Raw genomic sequence first — 19305 nt, forward strand, 5'->3', positions numbered from 1 at the left:
TCCACAGTTCCACTAGTTTGAGAAAACCCGCTACGGATTCAGGAAGAAGGAAGCATAGGAATCCCTCGTCCAAAAAGCTTTACAGACAGTTCGACCCGAGGACCTCCCTATACTATAGCAGCGACGCCTCCCCGCTTGCCCTTCCGGGTAAGGTAATCTCTCCCTAGCTTTCCTAATTACTTGACCAAGGGCGTCCCATTCCACCCTTGTGGTAGCACTATTTTCCCGGGTGGTTCTCCATGTTCCAATTAACAATATGATCTTATCATGAACAATAATTAAACAACAACATAATTGGAACTTGATCATAATGAAATCTTAGTTTCCCAAAACCAGGTAGAGCAATAGCAAAAATCTACCCAATAGTTCATCTGTTTGCAAGGTGGGGGATAAACAATGCTAGGGAAACATATTAGGTCCCATCAAATTAAGCTGAGCGTGTCACAGTGATTAACAGGAACATTATTAGGTAAATAAAAGTGATCAAGGGCACAACTTGCCTGAGACTCGAGATTCCCAGGTACCAACTTGGTCTTTAGGTGCTAGTGACCTCACTACTATTCGTAGCAATACAAACAAACATGCTATAGGAAAAGTTAACATCACACCAAACATAAGCACAACTGCATAATAATATTCTACGCGATGCTACACGAACGTGTGTTCGAGAACCACTAAATTCGGAGTTATGGTTATAAAGTTATGACTTTCCGAAGATTTTAGTGTTGGATATAAAATAAACTAAGTGCATAATTTTAACCTAGGTTTCATAATAAACTAAGGTTACCAGATGATAAATAATATTAATATGAACCTAATGCAACTGGAATGGATCAAAAAGGGGCTAAATTAAGGAAGATATGGATTTTACAAGATTAGTAGATTTATTTTCATACCTATATTCATTTTTTTATTTATTTCGAATATCTCTAATTACTCTGGACCGAAGGCACAATTACTAGAGAATCTAGGGGTTCAGGCGCAATTATTATGGACTCAATTGTAGTTCATTCTAGATACACAGGGACGACATGTTGGTTTTGATAAAACAGAGGGTTTCTTTTATAAAATTTGTTGGCTGAAGCGGTATGGGCAGATCACAGTCACCCGATCCCGCAGGTGTTGGGGGTATGCTTCGTCGCCGAAGATCCTGTAAGAAGAAACACCTTCGGCAGACCCTCTCAAAAGCAGTGCCAAAACTATCATCTATAAAGCTTCGGCATAGTGGCATGTATCAAGACGAAGGAGTGAACCGACTTAAAGATGAAATGACCAATTGACCCGTGATAGCTTGTATTATGATTGTAAGCATTTGTAAAGGGCATGAATGTAGTTTCTCACAGGCTGCGTCCTGTGCCTATAAATAGATGAACAGTACCCCTGTACTGTTCACGCTGATTTGCATCCACTCGCACGTCACACTCGAATTTTCACCTTCTATCAAGATGAAGGTATAAATGTAATTCAATATTATCTATGTTTATTCGTGAATATATAATAAAAACGTCTGAATGATATCATGTAATTATTCATGTTTTTTATGTCATATGATCCTACTTTCCATAGTTTATTGAGATGATGAAGGTACGTCCTTCATGACCTTCGTCTGAAGATCATTATATCCTAAAGGAAATAATGCTTCAAAGGACGAAGGTCTTTGACCATTAACTTTTGTGTTGCCTTATTCTTAATTTATAGCATTTGAGAACAAGTCCTCAACATTGGCGCCCACCGTGGGGTGAACTCACTTCCACTTTCGAGCTGATGGCTTCGTCCGGCAACCAAGCTGAAGCTGCTTCGGCTATGAAGCTGGTGCTCCCAATAACAGGCTGTTCATGCTCAGAGCCAGTCAACAAGAAGCAGAAGAAGGAGGCCCAGAGAAGGGTGCAGCATGTTGGGGTGCAGGGACCCTTCATCAAGTCAAAATGGTCCCACATCCCAATTACCTTCTCCCAGGAGGACCTTCAGCTCAAGGATTATCCTCATAGTTATGCTATGGTTATATCTTGTGTCATTAAGGGATTTCTGGTCCACAATGTTTTGGTTGATACAGTCAGTGCAGCTGACATCATATTCGCTAAGGCCTTCAGATAGATGCAGGAGCCAGAGGACAAAATTCATGATGCTACACACCATCTTTGTGGCTTCGGAGGAAGACAGATCGTAGCACTTGGCAAGATCACAATGCCAGTAACCTTTGGATTTGTCCACAACACAAGGACTGAACAGGTTGTGTTTGATATTGTCGACATGTAATACCCCTACAATGCAATCATTGGTCGTGGGACACTCAACGCTTTCGAAGCAATACTTCATCCAGCATATCTATGCATGAAGATACCTTCGGAACAAGGACCCATTGCTATTCATGGCAGTCAGGAAGCTGCTAGAAAGGCCGAAGGAAACTGGATAGATTCAAAAGCAATCCACAACATAGATGGAGCCGAAGCTTGTGAGCAATATAAGTACAGAAGAGAGAAGGCTGCTTCGGCTGATCAGCCGAAGCCCATGCTTCTATGTGAAGACATAGCAGAGCAGAAGGTACTGCTGGGGTCCCAATTATCTGAAGAGCAGGAGAAAACCTTGATAAGGTTTTTATTCAACAACAAAGATGTTTTTGCATGGTTAGCCAACGATCTCTGTGGTGTCAACAGGGACGTCATTGAACATTCACTCAATGTCGATCCATCTTTCAGACCCAGGAAGCAAAAGCTTCGGAAAATGTATGACGATAAAGTCGAAGGTGCTCAGAACGAAGTAAAAAGACTTCTCAGTGCTGGTGTCATCAGAGAAGTAAAATACGCAGAATGGCTAGCCAACACTGTCATGGTGAAGAAGGCCAATGGTAAATGGAGAATGTGCATTGATTTTACTGATCTGAACAAGGCTTGTCCAAAGGATGAGTTCCCATTACCAAGAATAGATTCTCTAGTAGACGCAGCAGCTTTGTCAGAGCTCATGAGTCTACTAGATTGTTATTCAGGTTACCACCAAATCTGGATGAAGAAGGAAGATGAGCCAAAGACCAGCTTCATAACCCCCAGTGGTACATATTGTTATCTTCGGATGCATGAGGGGCTCAAGAATGCTGGAGGAAGCTTCAGCAGGATGACAACCAAGGTTCTTCATTCTCAGATAGGCAGAAATGTACTAACATATGTTGATGATATCATAGTGAAGAGCACGAAGCAAGAAAACCACATTACTGATTTACAGGAAACATTTGCTAACTTTAGGCAAGCTGGCCAAAATTAAATCCAGAAAAATGTGTCTTCGGAGTGAAGAAGGGCAAGTTCCTTGGCTGTCTAGTTTCAACGAAGGGGATCGAAGCCAACCCAAGCAAGATCGAAGCTATCCTTCGGATGGAGCCGCCAAGCACAAGAGAATGGAGGCAAGAACAAGACCATATGTGATGATAGAAGGGGAATTGTATAAACATGGAGTTTGTTCACCAGTCCTCAAGTGTTTATTAAGAACTGAAGGTACGGAATTAATGAAAGAGATACATGCATGTCTGTGTGGATCTCACATTGGATCTAGGCCCTTGTTGGGAAAAGTTTTTCGACAAGGATTTTACTGGCCGAAGGCAGCTTCGGATGCAGCAGAATTAGTCCAAAAATGCGAAGGCTGTCAAAATGTGCAAGAGACCAGAAGCAACCTTCATCTCTCACTCAATTAATACAGCCCACTTGGTCGTTGCAAAGGTGGGGCTTCGATTTGCTAGGCCCACTTCCACCAGCACAAGGAAATCTAAAATATGTTGTGGTGGCGGTAGAGTATTTTTCCAAGTGGATTGAGGCGAAGCCTTTAGCCACAATAACTTCGGTCACCGTCCAGAAATTCTTCTGGCAAAACATTGTTTGTCGCTTCGGAGTGCCGAAGGCTATTACTGTAGACAACGGAACACAGTTCGATGCTGAAGCATTCAAGGAATTCTGTGAACAAATTGGCACGAAGATCCATTTTGCATCGGTCAGACATCCGGAGTCAAATGGACTTGTTGAAAGAGCTAATGGCATTATAATGACGGGAATAATGAAATTAATCTTCAATCAGCCCAGAGGAAAGTGGCCAGATGAATTGATCAAAGTGGTGTGGAGCCACAACACAACAATATCAAGGTCAACAGGTTTTACACCATTCAAACTATTGTTTGGTGACGAAGCAATAACTCCAGAAGAAGCTAAGGCAGGATCAATAAGAACAGCGGCTTCAGCAGAGGACGAAGCTGATTATTCTGTGGCAAACGATGCTATAGAAGGGATTAGGCTTCAGGCCATGGAGAATATCAATAAATACCAAGCCAAAACAATAAAATGGCATGACAGAAAAGTTCGGCTAAAGAACATTAAGCCAGGGCATTTGGTACTTCGGAGAGTGGCCAACCCAGATACAGTAGGCTAGCTACAGCTGAAGTGGGAAGGACCTTTTCTGGTAGTATCTTCGTCAAGACCCGATTCTTACAGATTGAAGGATATGGACGGCAACGACATTCCTAGATCTTGGAATGCCGATGAGCTTCGGCGATATTATGTTTAACTTGATGTAATCTTTTTATTTTTTCTATGGCACCCTTTTCCTTTCCAAAGGGGGAGAAAGGTTTTTAATGGGGCCATAGCATGTAATTTCTCTTTTTCTCAATCAGCTCTATGAGAGCAAAATCCCCCAAATATGTAAATGCAAAAACTGAGCATGCACCATCAAGTGCAGGGAAAAAGGAAAAAACAGGGAGAAGCTCGAAAGTCGTCCCTAAGGGGATGCAGAGCACGATGAAGCTACAAAAAAGCCGTTTCTAAGGGAGCGCAGCATAAGTTTTCTGCTCAAAAGTCATTCCAAAGGGAATGTAGAGCTTACAGCGAAAAGTCAACGCTGATTCCGCCGAAATATAAGGCGAAGCGCGAAAAGTCAACGCGATACCGCCGAAATAGAAGGCGAAGAAGTTCAAAAGACGTTCCTAAGGGGATGCAGAACTTACAGCGAAAAGTCAGCACTGATACACCGAAAAATAAGCGGTGAAGCCGAAAAATAAGCGGCAAAGAGACTTCGGTCATTCCCAAGGGAATGAAGGCTATGGTTGTGGCTTCGTATGCGTGTGTTTGGACATTCATTTGCACGACATATCACATCATTCATTTGCATTCATAAACATTCATTTAGACATACATAGGATCATCATCATCATAACATACAGACACAGGCAGATGCTTCGGCTATAAACATAAGGCTTCGGCAAAAAAGAAAAAGAAACGGTTTCATGCTTCGTTGTGTACGAAAAGAAGGGAAGGTGTTTTTCGCCTTCGGCTCAAAAAACACTAGTTTCGTCCACAGCAAAGCAGTTCGAACATGGACAAAAAGGTAAAAATATATTACAAGGTATGCACAAATTTACAGAATTAGTATTTGATTCTTAAATTACAAATATTTTTACAACAATATTATAAGATTTTCTCCAGAATTTTTCAGCAAGGTCTTCAGCTTTGACATCATTAAGCTTCAGATCATCTGAGCTTCGGATCACTTGTCAAGCTTCGGCTCATGGTTCCTCAGCATCGTCATCCTGTACATATTAAAACGGTATGAGAGAAGTGCATAGTTCAAGGAGAAGGTAAAGTAATAGGTACAAATTTTTTACCGGCTTAAGGTGGCTTCGAGCTTCGTCGCCAGCCATTTTTCGCCCGCCTTTTACCCAAACTTGAGTTATAAATCTATTTCCTATACTCCGAGCTAGGCTGGGGATATCAACTAAATCTGTCAGTGATAAGTTAAAATTTGGTCTGTTGACAATTTTTCCATGTTCACAGCCAGATTTTATGAAGGCAACAGCTGTGCCTCGAGAAGCTAGCAGAGCGCAGAAATCGGCGTGTCCAGCTATAACTTCGTCAAGGGCATCAACTTCGCCCTCAATATGTTTGAAGGTTTCCGGCAGGTTCTCAATCGAAGGACTGAATTTCTCAGCGCTGGCTCCAACCGAGTTGAAAACCTATTTTAGCCGCTGCAGGCACTGGTTGCCGAAGTTTACGCATTTTTCTTGAAGTTCTTTCAGTGATTTCCGCAAATTTGAATTTTTCTTAGCTTCAGGTTCGAGTTTAGCTTCAAAATTTTTATTTTCCATGGAGAGTTCACTATTCAATCTAGCAATTTTGGCATGGGCCTCCGCCAGTGAACCTTCCATGGTTTGAAGTACGAAGTCTTTTTTTCTCCAGGGTAGCCTCATGGTCTTTAATCTTCTTCTCTAGGCCCTCAATTATAACTTCGTTCTTTTTGTCCTCGAGGTCTTGTTGCATCCTCAGGACTTTGCTCAGCAGTAAGCTCTGATAAAATAAGCTTCATTAGAAAAACAATCTTCATATCAAAATAATGAAAAGTTAAGAATTTTACCTTAAAGTTAGCAAAAAATAGACTACCGGTGATATGCTGTCGCCGGTACCTGCTGAGGTCTGCCTCAACCTTCGAGAGGCCAACACTCTTTGATATAGTGCCAACAATCTTCGCCCCAGTATGGTCCCGAAGGCATCCCAAGCTTTCTTCGTTGACTCCCCCGAAGAGTAATGCACCTGGTCTGTACTCGCAAGATATAACATATTCTTTTAGTTCTTCTTTTTCAGCCTTCGACAATTCTTGCCCAAATATATCTTGAAAATTGAAGTCCTCTTCTTCCAAAATATCCTCGGCTTTCTCCTTTCCTTTTCCAGCCACTGTGCCCGGGATCTCTTCAGCGGCTGCAACAACTTCTTCCGCTGCCGCATCCAGAAGCATGGTATCAATTTCAGATAGTGTGGCGTCTAGATTCACATCTTCAGCGGTTTCAGCTTCGGCACTTTCGGCTTCGGTGGGTCCAGCTTTGGCAGCAGCAGCGCTCTCAATAGCTGGAGTCTTTGACGCCGATGCTAGCGGCGGCGTCTGCTCGATAACTTCAACTACATGAATAATTCTTCGTTTTTCGGCTCATCTGGCTTTTTCGCTGCCGAAGGCTCCTTTTCCTTCTGAAAAAGCTTCGTTAGATGTGGCCCTAGTGGACTTAGCTTGACAGGCAAAGATTCAGTCATTACCTTTAAAATTTCTTCCACATCGGTAGCAGGAGGTGTTGAAGGAGCTTCATCCCCAATATCAGTCGTTTTTCGCTTCGGAGCCGCAATTTTCTTTTTCTTCGAAGCAGCTACCTTCGGCTCAGGGCTTAATTTTCTTTTCTTCAAAGTTTTTTCATCCTTTTTCACCAATTTAGCAGCTTCTTTATCCATTCTTGGCTGCAGTCATTAATTGATCTTCTTTTTTGGAATAGTTGCCAAGGATCTCGTTGCACATAACTTCAATCGTGTCTAACCATTCTTTGCAGGGTTCTTTGAAGTGTTTCTTGAATTTATAGTAATAGAGCAACTGAACAAGTTCTTTCTCTTTCTTTTTCCCTTTGAGCTTCGGCATGTCCCATTCTTTCAAAGTAGGGAATACTCTAAAAGCTAAGAATTCTTGCACCAGATCCCTGGTACCAATGTGCTCCGCAACAACTCAAAATTCGCCTAGTGCAATCTGGCATGGACTCTCCGGTGCCATGTTGCATTAGGGCCTAGTCTCTCCGAAGATTAACTCTAATGGGCTTTGAACCAGCTTCTCCTTTTTCTCATCAACTTTGACATAAAACCATTCAGTCTTCCAGCCAGCTGACCATTTGGTATGATAGCTGATAACTGGAGTCTTCGCATCTTTGCTATAAGCAAAATTATAGCATCTGAAGTTCTCGTGTAGCCCATCTTCTCTAGCTTTTGTCTGATAATGAAGCTCGTGTGCCCGGTAGAAGCCTTTGGCAAGCGGTTCTGCCCCTTGGCTTCAGAGAGCCCAGATGTAAACGCTAAGTCTAATGATGGCGTTGGGAGTTAGCTGATGAAGATAAATCCCAAACTTCCCCAAAACATCCGCAATCATCTCATTCAAAGGAAATCTTAATCCTGCTTTAAAGAAGCTTTTAAAAACTACCACCTCATCCTTTTCTGGCTTCGGAGTAATTTCCTCTCCGCCAAAGCGAATTAGTCCCTTTTTGGCCTCACTGAAATAGCCTAACTTCATCAACTTAGGCATATCATCTTCGGTAACAGTGGACCTCCCAAACTCCAGGTGGCTGGGTTTAGATGGCACAGCACTATAATCATCTTCAGATTCACCTTCCTCAGCACCAACCTGCTCAGCTTCAGCGGCAGGTGCACCTTCGTCTGAAACATCCTCCAGCGCTACCAGCCCCGATCGTTTCATCACTTCGGAAATCGGAGCAGTTTCAGTAGATTCGGCTTCTTCTCCGTCACGTGTAACCCAGGCAGTGGAACGTACCCTTGCCATTTGATGATGAATTCCTCACAGTTTTTTATGAAGTTGTTGACTTTGTTAATTTTTTATTTTCCCGAAGCTCTTCCTCTTGTGACGAAGCAAAACCGACAGCGGTGATTCGGATGAGTGTGATGAACAAGCTTCGGCTCTGGTCAAATTTTTGGCAGCAAAACAGTGCAATAGCAATGAATGTTGTGGTAACTTCAAACCTACTCGTCTGTTTATATAGTGCCGTAGGTGGGAAGGTGAATCGTCAAGTCTTCCGCACCGGACGAACAGTCGCCCGCACCCACTGAATGGTGGGCCACAGAACCCGAGAAGGTGAATCGCCAGGACGCGTGTACCCGCCGCATGGTGAGGCCACCTCGCGCTCGGAATATTTTAATCATTTCTCGGCAACGAGCTCAGGGAAGGTGTTTTTCGGATCTTCGGCATTCCGAAGCCTAGGAGACTTTTTCACGGATCAAGCTCGTTATGAAAAACGATCTAGCACCGTGAAGGGGCTAATGTTGGGGGTATGCTTCATCGCCGAAGATCCTGTAAGAAGAAACACCTTCGGTAGATCCTCTCAAAAGTAGTGCTGAAGCTATCATCTATAAAGACTCAGCATAGTGGCATGTATCAAGACGAAGGAGTGAACCGACTTAAAGATGAAATGACCAATTGACCCGTGATAGCTTGTATTATGATTGTAAGCATTTGTAAAGGGCATGAATGTAATTTCTCACAGGCTGCGTCCTGTGCCTATAAATAGATGAATAGTACCCCTGTACTGTTCACGCTGACTTGCATCCACTCGCACGTCACACTTGAATTTTCACCTTCTGTCAAGACGAAGGTATAAATGTAATTCAATATTATCTATGTTTATTCGTGAATATATAATAAAAATGTTTGAATGATATCATGTAATTATTCATGTTTTTTATGTCACATGATCCTACTTTCCATAGTTTATTGAGATGATGAAGGTACGTCCTTCATGACCTTCATCTGAAGATCATTATATCCTAAAGGAAATAATGCTTCAAAGGACGAAGGTCTTTGATCATTAACTTTTATGTTGCCTTGTTCTTAATTCATAGCATTTGAGAAGTCCTCGGTAGTAGGGATGACCCAGATTGGATCGCGCCCTCGTCAAACCTGTATGCGATTGCATCCACCTGCTTGATGATCGACGACCCAGATTCAAAGTTCTCCGAACAGTCGTAGAGTCGCACGATCCAGATCAACGGCTAGATTCTAACCAAGAGCGAAGGGGTACGCGCATTCTAATCTCAACCGTTTGCTTCAATCCTGATGGCCCAAATCGAATATGGACACAATCTAATCTCCTCCATACAATCCAAATCAGACGATAGGCGCACCATCTTCAATCTCCAACACCTGAGCACGACAAAACAACGCTCCCGCGACGGCGACCTTACCGAAGATATCCGATCCTGCACCACGGAGCACCCTACTCCCGACAGGCTATGGATTCACAACTACGGGGTCGAGGTGAACGTGATGGCATATGACTCACCAGTGATTCGGTTGATGGTGGTGCCGCCCCCGGTGATGGGCGATTTCACGACGACTCAACTGCGCCGACGACGAATTCCAGGCAACCGGCTAGGTTACCTAGCCCAAGACTGCCACAGACTCGTTCCTGGTGATCTCTCGAAGCTTCTATATGGTACGCCCCGGTCAGAGAGTTACTCCTGGGGAGGATCGAAAGTGGTGGCTATCCTTCTCCCCACGGCACCGGCGCTTTTCTCCACAGTTTCGAGTAGGGTAGCTAGATTCAGAGTTGCGAGGCGGGAGTCCTCGGGAGCCCAAATTTATAACAGGGTGCGAGGGAGAGTCCGACCGCAGCACCCCGGCCGATCCGTGTGAAGCTCGCTGAGGTCGGTGCGGTGAATTTGGTGATGGTTACGGCAGGGAGATGGAGCTAACTACACTGCCCCATCTAGAAGTGTCTGGGCAACGGCCAAGCGTGGGAGGGGTAAGGCTGGCCGAAGGGCCCCACTCGGCAGACACAGAACATGGCATTCTGATGCTGCGCCGTGGGTGTGTGGAGAAAGGAGAAGTGGCCCGAGGAGAGGAAGAATCGACCCAAGCGCAGAGACGAGTTTCTCTTTTTTTTCTATTTTCTTTTCAAATTCCAAATTTAAAGATTCAAACTAAATTTGAAATTCCTGTTTTAAATTTCAGATTTTCAAATATTAAGTACCACCCTAATGTGAATATAACTCCCACTGTTGCATTTATATTATTTATCTTTCTTCCTAATGTTTAATTATGGAAGAAAGGAATGACTTTATTAAAATTTTCTTTCTTATTTTCTGTTTTATATTTTCATTTAGAATTTGAGGTCAACTTAAGTTATGATTCCTTTATTCAAATAAAATGCATCACAAAAATAACATCAGCATGAGATGCATATTTCTGTATTTATTTATTTGTTATTCGACCAATATAATCCCATTATTCGATTATGCACAAATAGAATAAATTCAAATAATCTCCAAAGGTTCCATACATTCCCAAAACACTAAAATGATTATATTTATTTATTTATTTATATTTTTTGATACAAATTTTGGGCTTTACAAGCTCCAAGCGTCGTGCCAAGCCTTCCCGAGCACCATCCCGAGGTAAGGAACCATCCACGCGCCCTTCCTACCCCGATTCATTTTCCTTTGCGGCGAATTTGCGCTCGCCAGAGCTCTGTTGCGCTGGTTCGCCACGCCCGCTCGGCATCCAGCCAATTCAGCCCCGCCCCATGCCCGTGCCTTGGCCCTGGGTGTCTCTCACCGGAGCTTGCGCTAGCCTCGGTGCACCCGATTCTCCCTCCCTGCGGCCAGGATTGCTCGCCAGAGTAGCCCCGACTTGCCCGAAGCACCCCTTTGCCATCCACTCGCCCCCAGTCACGTTCTCATAGCTGGAACCCCGCCATTGAGTTCGCCCTGGAGCTGGGCCCGACCGGTCAGCTGTCACACCCGGATTTAAGGGATAAAGCCGGGTGCGTCTCATATATGCGCCAAGGAAGAACAACACATATAATAACAAAGTGCATAGAGATAAATGTCATAAATATCGTAAATGTACTTATTACATAGCGAAAGTCTTACAAAATAAATGATAAATATAAAATGAACTAAATATTATTTCCCTGGCGCCACAAAGCTGACTGGGAGACGCCACCTAGATCATGTCAAACTCCTCGTTATGTGGCTCCTCTTTGAGAGCACCTAGAGGGGGGGTGAATAGGTGATCCTGTAAAACTTAAGCTTATAGCCAAAAAAACTTGTTAAGTGTTAGCACAATAAATGCCAAGTGGCTAGAAAGGAGTCTCAACAAAACACAATACCACAAGAGATCAATCACAGAGATGACACAGTGGTTTATCCCGTGGTTCGGCCAAGACCAACGCTTGCCTACTCCACGTTGTGGCGTCCCAACGGACGAGGGTTGCAATCAACCCCTCTCAAGCGGTCCAAAGACCCACTTGAATACCACGGTGTTTTGCTTGCTTTTTCTCAATCCCGTTTGCGAGGAATCTCCACAACTTGGAGCCTCTCGCCCTTACAATTGAAGTTCACAAAGAACACAGAGCAAAGGGGGAATGAGCAACGCACACAAGACTTCAAAAGATCAGAGCAACAACACGCACACAAGTCGCAACAAGAGCTCGCAACACAACTCAATGAGTCCACAACTCAACAAGAGCTCTAGATGCTATCACAATGAACCAAATGCGTGGAATCGATGTCTTGGTGCTTAGGAATGTTGTAGGAATGCTTGGTCTTACTCCTCCATGCGCCTAGGGGTCCCTTTTATAGCCCCAAGGCAGCTAGGAGCCGTTGAGAGCAATTCTGGAAGGCTGATCTTGCCTTCTGTCATCGGGTGCACCGGACAGTCCGGTGCACACCGGACACTGTCCGGTGCCCGATTTCCTTCCTTAAACAGCGCAATCGACCGTTGCAGATCTGGGAGCCGTTGGCGCACCGGACATGTCCGGTGCACACCGGACAGTCCGGTGCCCCCTTCCGACCGTTGGCTCGGCCACGTGTCCCGCTCAGATCGCGCGGCCGACCGTTGGCCCGGCCGACCGTTGGCTCACCGGACAGTCCGGTGCACACCGGACAGTCCGGTGCACACCGGACAGTCCAGTGAATTTTAGTCGTACGTCGTCGGCGAATTCCCGAGAGCGGCCCCTTTGCTCGAGGCAACCTGGCGCACCGGACAGTCCGGTGCCCCAGACCGAAAACAGCCTCTTGGCTGTACACAGCCAACTTTCCTCTTTTCTTCTTCTTCCTGTTTCTGATACTTAGACAAGTATATTAGTACATAAAACCAATGTACTAAGACTTAGAAACATACCTTAGCTCTTGATTTACACTTTGTTCATCCATGGGCATAGATTCACATTTAAGTACTTGTGTTGGCACTTAATCACCAAAATACTTAGAAATGGCCCAAAGGCACATTTCCCTTTCAATCTCCCCCTTTTTGGTGATTTATGCCAACACAACATAAAGCAACTAGAACAAGTGCAATATCACTTCAAATAAAAACTCAAATTTATTTTGATTCAATTTGGCATATATGGATCATCCTTTGCCACCACTTGGTTTGTTTTTGCAAATCAACCTCAAAATCCTATCTCTAAGTCAAATCCACTTGTAGAGACATAAAGAGAGGTTTTCAAAGAAAATTGATTCAAGATTCCAAAAAACTCCCCCTTTTTCCCATAATCAACACTCTCCCCACAAGAGGCCAACTTTTGACAAAAGAGACAATGCAAGAGTTTTGACAAACCAAAAGCTCTATCCTACTGTTTTCAAAGTTTCTCAAGTGGTAGCTGATCCATTTATTGCTTTGGCCTTTATTTTCTCCCCCTTTGGCATCAAGCACCAAAACGGGATCAATCTTGGCCCTTTAACCCCATTGCCTCACCAAAATCTTCAACTAAGAGCAAATAGGCAATAAGAGTATAAAGATGAACTTGGAAGAAGTTACCCTCTCATCGGAGTGCAGTGGAAGTCTTTCACGGTCCAAGTCCACCTTTCCCTTTCAAACTTTCTTTGAGACTAAAGCAATCAAACTCAAGCATATGGTTAGTCTCAAAGGGTCAAGTTGTAACACATCTCCCCCTAAAACTGTGCATCACTTTGCAACGGACTTGTGAGGTCCAGGGAGTGTTTGTACAACTTGAGCACCATACTAAACAACAAAATGCACAAAGGAACATGATCAAAGGCATTAACACATGTATGCTATAAATCAATCCAGGTTCCGCGAATCTAAGACATTTAGCTCACTACGCAACCTGCAAAAGGTCTTCTCATCTAGAGGCTTAGTGAAGATATCGGCTAGCTGGTTCTCGGTGCTAACATGAAATACTTCGATATCTCCCTTTTGCTGGTGGTCTCTCAAAAAGTGATGCCGGATGTCTATGTGCTTTGTGCGGCTGTGCTCAACAGGATTCTCCGCCATGCGGATAGCACTCTCATTATCACATAGGAGTGGGACTTTGCTCAGATTGTAGCCAAAGTCCCTGAGGGTTTGCCTCATCCAAAGTAGCTGCGCGCAACACTGTCCTGCGGCAACATACTCGGCCTCAGCGGTGGATAGGGCAACGGAGGTTTGTTTCTTAGAGTTCCACGACACCAGGGACCTTCCTAAGAATTGGCACGTCCCTGATGTACTCTTCCTATCGACCTTACATCCAGCATAGTCGGAATCTGAGTATCCAACCAAGTCAAAGGTAGACCCCTTTGGATACCAGAGCCCGAAGCAAGGCGTAGCAACCAAATATCTAAGAATTCGCTTCACCGCCACTAAGTGACACTCCTTAGGATCGGATTGAAATCTAGCACACATGCATACGCTAAGCATAATGTCCGGTCTACTAGCACATAAATAAAGTAAAGACCCTATCATTGACCGGTATGCTTTTTGATCAACGGACTTACCTCCTTTGTTGAGGTCAGTGTGTCCGTCGGTTCCCATCGGAGTCTTTGCGGGCTTGGTGTCCTTCATCCCAAACCGCTTTAGCAGATCTTGCGTGTACTTCGTTTGGGAGATGAAGGTGCCGTCCTTGAGTTGCTTCACTTGGAACCCAAGGAAGTAGTTCAACTCGCCCATCATCGACATCTCGAATTTCTGCGTCATCACCCTGCTAAACTCTTCACAAGACTTTTGGTTAGTAGAACCAAATATTATGTCATCGACATAAATTTGGCACACAAACAAATCACCATCACATGTCTTTGTAAAAAGAGTTGGATCGGCTTTCCCAACCTTGAAAGCATTAGCAATTAGAAAGTCTCTAAGGCATTCATACCATGCTCTTGGGGCTTGCTTAAGTCCATAGAGCGCCTTAGAGAGCTTACACACGTGGTCGGGGTACCGTTCATCCTCGAAGCCAGGGGGTTGCTCTACGTACACCTCCTCCTTGATCGGCCCGTTGAGGAACGCGCTCTTCACATCCATTTGGTACAACCTGAAAGAATGGTGAGCGGCATATGCTAGCAAGATATGAATTGATTCTAGCCTAGCCACAGGAGCAAAAGTCTCCTCAAAGTCCAAACCTGCGACTTGGGCATAACCTTTTGCCACAAGTCGAGCCTTGTTCCTCGTCACCACCCCGTGCTCGTCCTGTTTGTTGCGGAACACCCACTTGGTTCCCACAACATTTTGCTTAGGACGAGGCACCAATGTCCAAACTTCATTGCGCTTGAAGTTGTTGAGTTCCTCCTGCATGGCTAACACCCAGTCCGGATCTAGCAAGGCCTCTTCTACCCTGAAAGGCTCAATAGAAGAGACAAAGGAGTAATGCTCACAAAAATTAACTAATCGAGATCGAGTAGTTACTCCCTTGCTAATATCACCCAGAATTTGGTCGACGGGATGATCCCTTTGAATCATCGCTTGAACTTGGGTTGGAGGTGCCGGTTGCGCATCTTCCTCCATCACATGATCATCTTGTGCTCCCCCTTGATCACACGCCTCCTGTTGATGAACCTGTTCATCGTCTTGAGTTGGGGGTTGCACCATAGTTGAGGAAGAAGGTTGATCTTGCTCCAATTGTTCCTGTGGTCGCACATCACCAATCGCCATGGTGCGCATAGCAGCCGTTGGAACGTCTTCTTCATCTACATCATCAAGATCAACAACTTGCTCTCTTGGAGAGCCATTAGTCTCATCAAATACAACGTCGCTAGAGACTTCAACCAAACCCGATGATTTGTTGAAGACTCTATACACCTTTGTATTTGAGTCATAACCTAACAAAAACCCTTCTACAGCTTTGGGAGCAAACTTAGAATTTCTACCCTTCTTCACTAGAATGTAGCATTTGCTCCCAAATACACGAAAGTAAGATACATTGGGTTTGTTACCGGTTAGAAGCTCATACGACGTCTTCTTGAGGAGGCGGTGAAGGTAGACCCTGTTGATGGCGTGGCAGGCCGTGTTTACGGCTTTCGACCAGAAACACTCGGGAGTCTTGAATTCTCCAAGCATCGTCCTCGCCATATCGATTAGCGTCCTGTTCTTCCTCTCTACCACACCATTTTGCTGTGGTGTGTAGGGAGCGGAGAACTCGTGCTTGATCCCTTCCTCCTCAAGGAACTCCTCCACTTGAAGGTTCTTGAACTCGGACCCGTTGTCGCTCCTTATCTTCTTCACCTTGAGCTCAAACTCATTTTGAGCTCTCCTGAGGAAGCGCTTGAGGGTCCCTTGGGTTTCAGACTTATCCTGTAAAAAGAATACCCAAGTGAAGCGGGAAAAGTCATCAACAATAACTAAACCATACTTACTTCCTCCTATGCTCAGATAGGCGACGGGTCCGAAGAGGTCCATATGTAGCAGCTCCAGGGGTCTTGATGTTGTCATCACATTTTTGGTGTGATGAGAGCCTCCCACCTGTTTCCCTGCTTGACAAGCTGCACAAGGTCTATCTTTTTCGAAATGAACATTGGTTAGACCTATCACGTGTTCTCCCTTTAGAAGCTTGTTGAGGTTCTTCATCCCCACATGTGCTAAGCGGCGATGCCACAGCCAGCCCATGCAAGTCTTAGCCATTAAGCATGCATCTAGACCGGCCTCTTCTTTTGCAAAATCAACTAAATAAAGTTTGCCGTCTAATACACCCTTAAAAGCTAGTGAACCATCACTTCTTCTAAAGACAGACACATCTACATTTGTAAATAGACAATTATATCCCATATGACATAATTGACTAACAGATAGCAAATTATATCCAAGACTCTCCACTAAAAACACATTAGAGATAGAATGCTCATTGGAGATTGCAATTTTACCTAGCCCTTTTACCTTGCCTTGATTCCCATCACCGAATATAATTGAATCTTGGGAATCCTTATTCTTGACGTAGGAGGTGAACATCTTCTTCTCCCCCGTCATATGGTTTGTGCATCCGCTATCAATAATCCAGCTTGAACCCCCGGATGCATAAACCTGCAAGGCAAATTTAGGCTTGGGACTTAGGTACCCAACTCTTGTTGGGTCCTACAAGGTTAGTCACAATTGTCTTAGGGACCCAAATGCAAGTTTTGTCTCCCTTGCATTTTGCCCCTAACTTCCTAGCAACTATCTTCCTATCCTTTCTACAAATAGCAAAGGAAGCATTTAGGGCATGATAAATTGTAGAAGGTCCATGAACTTTCTTATGAGCATTAACAACATTTCTCCTAGGCATATTGTGAATAACAACCTTTCTATCATGCACAACATGAGAACTAGAAGCAGTCATAGCATAAGAATCATAAGCATGTGAATCAAAAGCATCATAACTTCTAAAAGCATTTCTAGAATTTTTCCTATCATGATACAAAAAGGCATGGTTCTTTTTAGCACTAGTAGCCATAGGGGCCTTCCCTTTCTCCTTAGCGGGAATGGGAGCCTTATGGCTTGTTAAGTTCTTGGCTTCCCTTTTGAAGCCAAGTCCATCCTTAATTGAGGGGTGTCTACCAATCGTGTAGGCATCCCTTGCAAATTTTAGCTTATCAAATTCGCTTTTGCTAGCCTTAAGTTGAGCATTAAGACTAGCCACTTCATCATTCAATTTAGAAATTGAAACTAGATGTTTACTACAAGCATCAACATTAAGATCTTTACATCTAGTGCACGTTTCAACAATTTCTACACAAGATGTTGATTTACTAACTACTTCTAGTTTAGCATTTAAGTCATCATTAACACTCTTTAAAGTAGCAATGTTTTCATGACAAGAAGATAATTCACTAGAAAGCACTTCATTTCTTTTAACTTCTAAAGTATAGGATTTTTGTGCTTCTACAAACTTATCATGTTCATCATACAACAAATCCTCTTGCTTTTCTAAAAGCCTATCCTTTTCATTCAAGGCATCAATCAATTCATTGATTTTATCAATTTTATTTCTATCCAATCCCTTGAACAAACTAGAGTAATCTATTTCATCATCACTAGACTCATCGTCACTAGAAGAATCATAAGTGACATCATTACGAGTGATTACCTTCTTCTCTCTTGCCATGAGGCAAGTGTGACGCTCGTTGGGGAAGAGGGATGACTTGTTGAATGCAGTGGCGGCGAGTCCTTCATTGTCGGAGTCAGACGAGGAGCAGTCCGAATCCCACTCCTTGCCAAGATGAGCCTCGCCCTTTGCCTTCTTATAATTCTTCTTCTTCTCCCTCTTGTTCCCTTGGTCCTGATCACTATCATTGTCGGGACAGTTAGCAATAAAATGACCAAGCTTACCGCATTTGAAGCACGAACGCTTCCCCTTGGCTTTGGTCTTGCTTGGCTGTCCCTTGCGACCTTTAAGCGTCGTCTTGAATCTTTTGATGATGAGGGCCATCTCTTCATCATTAAGTCCGGCCGCCTCAATTTGTGCCACCCTGCTAGGTAGCGCCTCCTTGCTTCTTGTTGCCTTGAGAGCAAGGGGTTGAGGCTCGTTGATCGGTCCATTCAAGGCGTCGTCCACGTATCTTGCCTCCTTGATCATCATCCGCCCGCTTACGAATTTTCCGAGTACCTCCTCAGGCATCATCTTCGTGTACCTGGGATTCTCACGAATATTGTTCACGAGATGAGGATCAAGAACGGTAAATGACCTTAGCATTAGGCGGACGACGTCGTGATCCGTCCATCGCGTGCTTCCGTAGCTCCTTATTTTGTTGATAAGGATCTTGAGCCGGTTGTATGTTTGCGTCGGCTCCTCGCCCCTTATCATCGCGAATCTTCCGAGCTCGCCCTCCACCAACTCCATCTTGGTGAGTAAGGTGACATCATTCCCCTCATGAGAGATCTTGAGGGTGTCCCAAATCTGCTTGGCATTGTCCAAACCGCTCACCTTGTGATACTCGTCCCTGCACAAAGAGGCTAGCAACACAGTATTAGCTTGTGCATTTTTATGGATCTGTTCATTAATAAACGAAGGACTATCCGAGCTATCAAATTTCATTCCACTTTCCACAATCTCCCAAATGCTTGGATGGAGAGAAAATAGGTGTGTACGCATTTTGTGACTCCAAAATCTGTAGTCCTCTCCATCAAAGTGAGGAGGCTTGCCAAGTGGAATGGGGAGCAAATGAGCATTTGAGCTGTGCGGAATGCGCGAATAATCAAAAGAAAAGTTTGAGTTAACCGTCTTTTGTTTGTCGTAGTCGTCGTCCTTGTGGGAAGAAGTAGACTCGTCGCTGTCGTAGTAGACGATCTCCTTGATACGTCTTGTCTTCTTCTTCTTCCCATCTTTACGTCTGTGGCCCGAGCCAGAGTCGTTGGATTTGTCATCTTTTGGCTCGTTGACGAAGGACTCCTTTTCCTTGTCGTTGATCACGATTCCCTTCCCCTTAGGATCCATCTCTTCGGGCGATTAGTCCCTTTCTTGAAGAGAACGGCTCTGATACCAATTGAGAGCACCTAGAGGGGGGGTGAATAGGTGATCCTGTAAAACTTAAGCTTATAGCCAAAAAAAACTTGTTAAGTGTTAGC

This window comes from Zea mays, chromosome 6 (assembly GCF_902167145.1).
Source record: "Zea mays cultivar B73 chromosome 6, Zm-B73-REFERENCE-NAM-5.0, whole genome shotgun sequence".
Lineage (NCBI taxonomy): Eukaryota > Viridiplantae > Streptophyta > Magnoliopsida > Poales > Poaceae > Zea > Zea mays.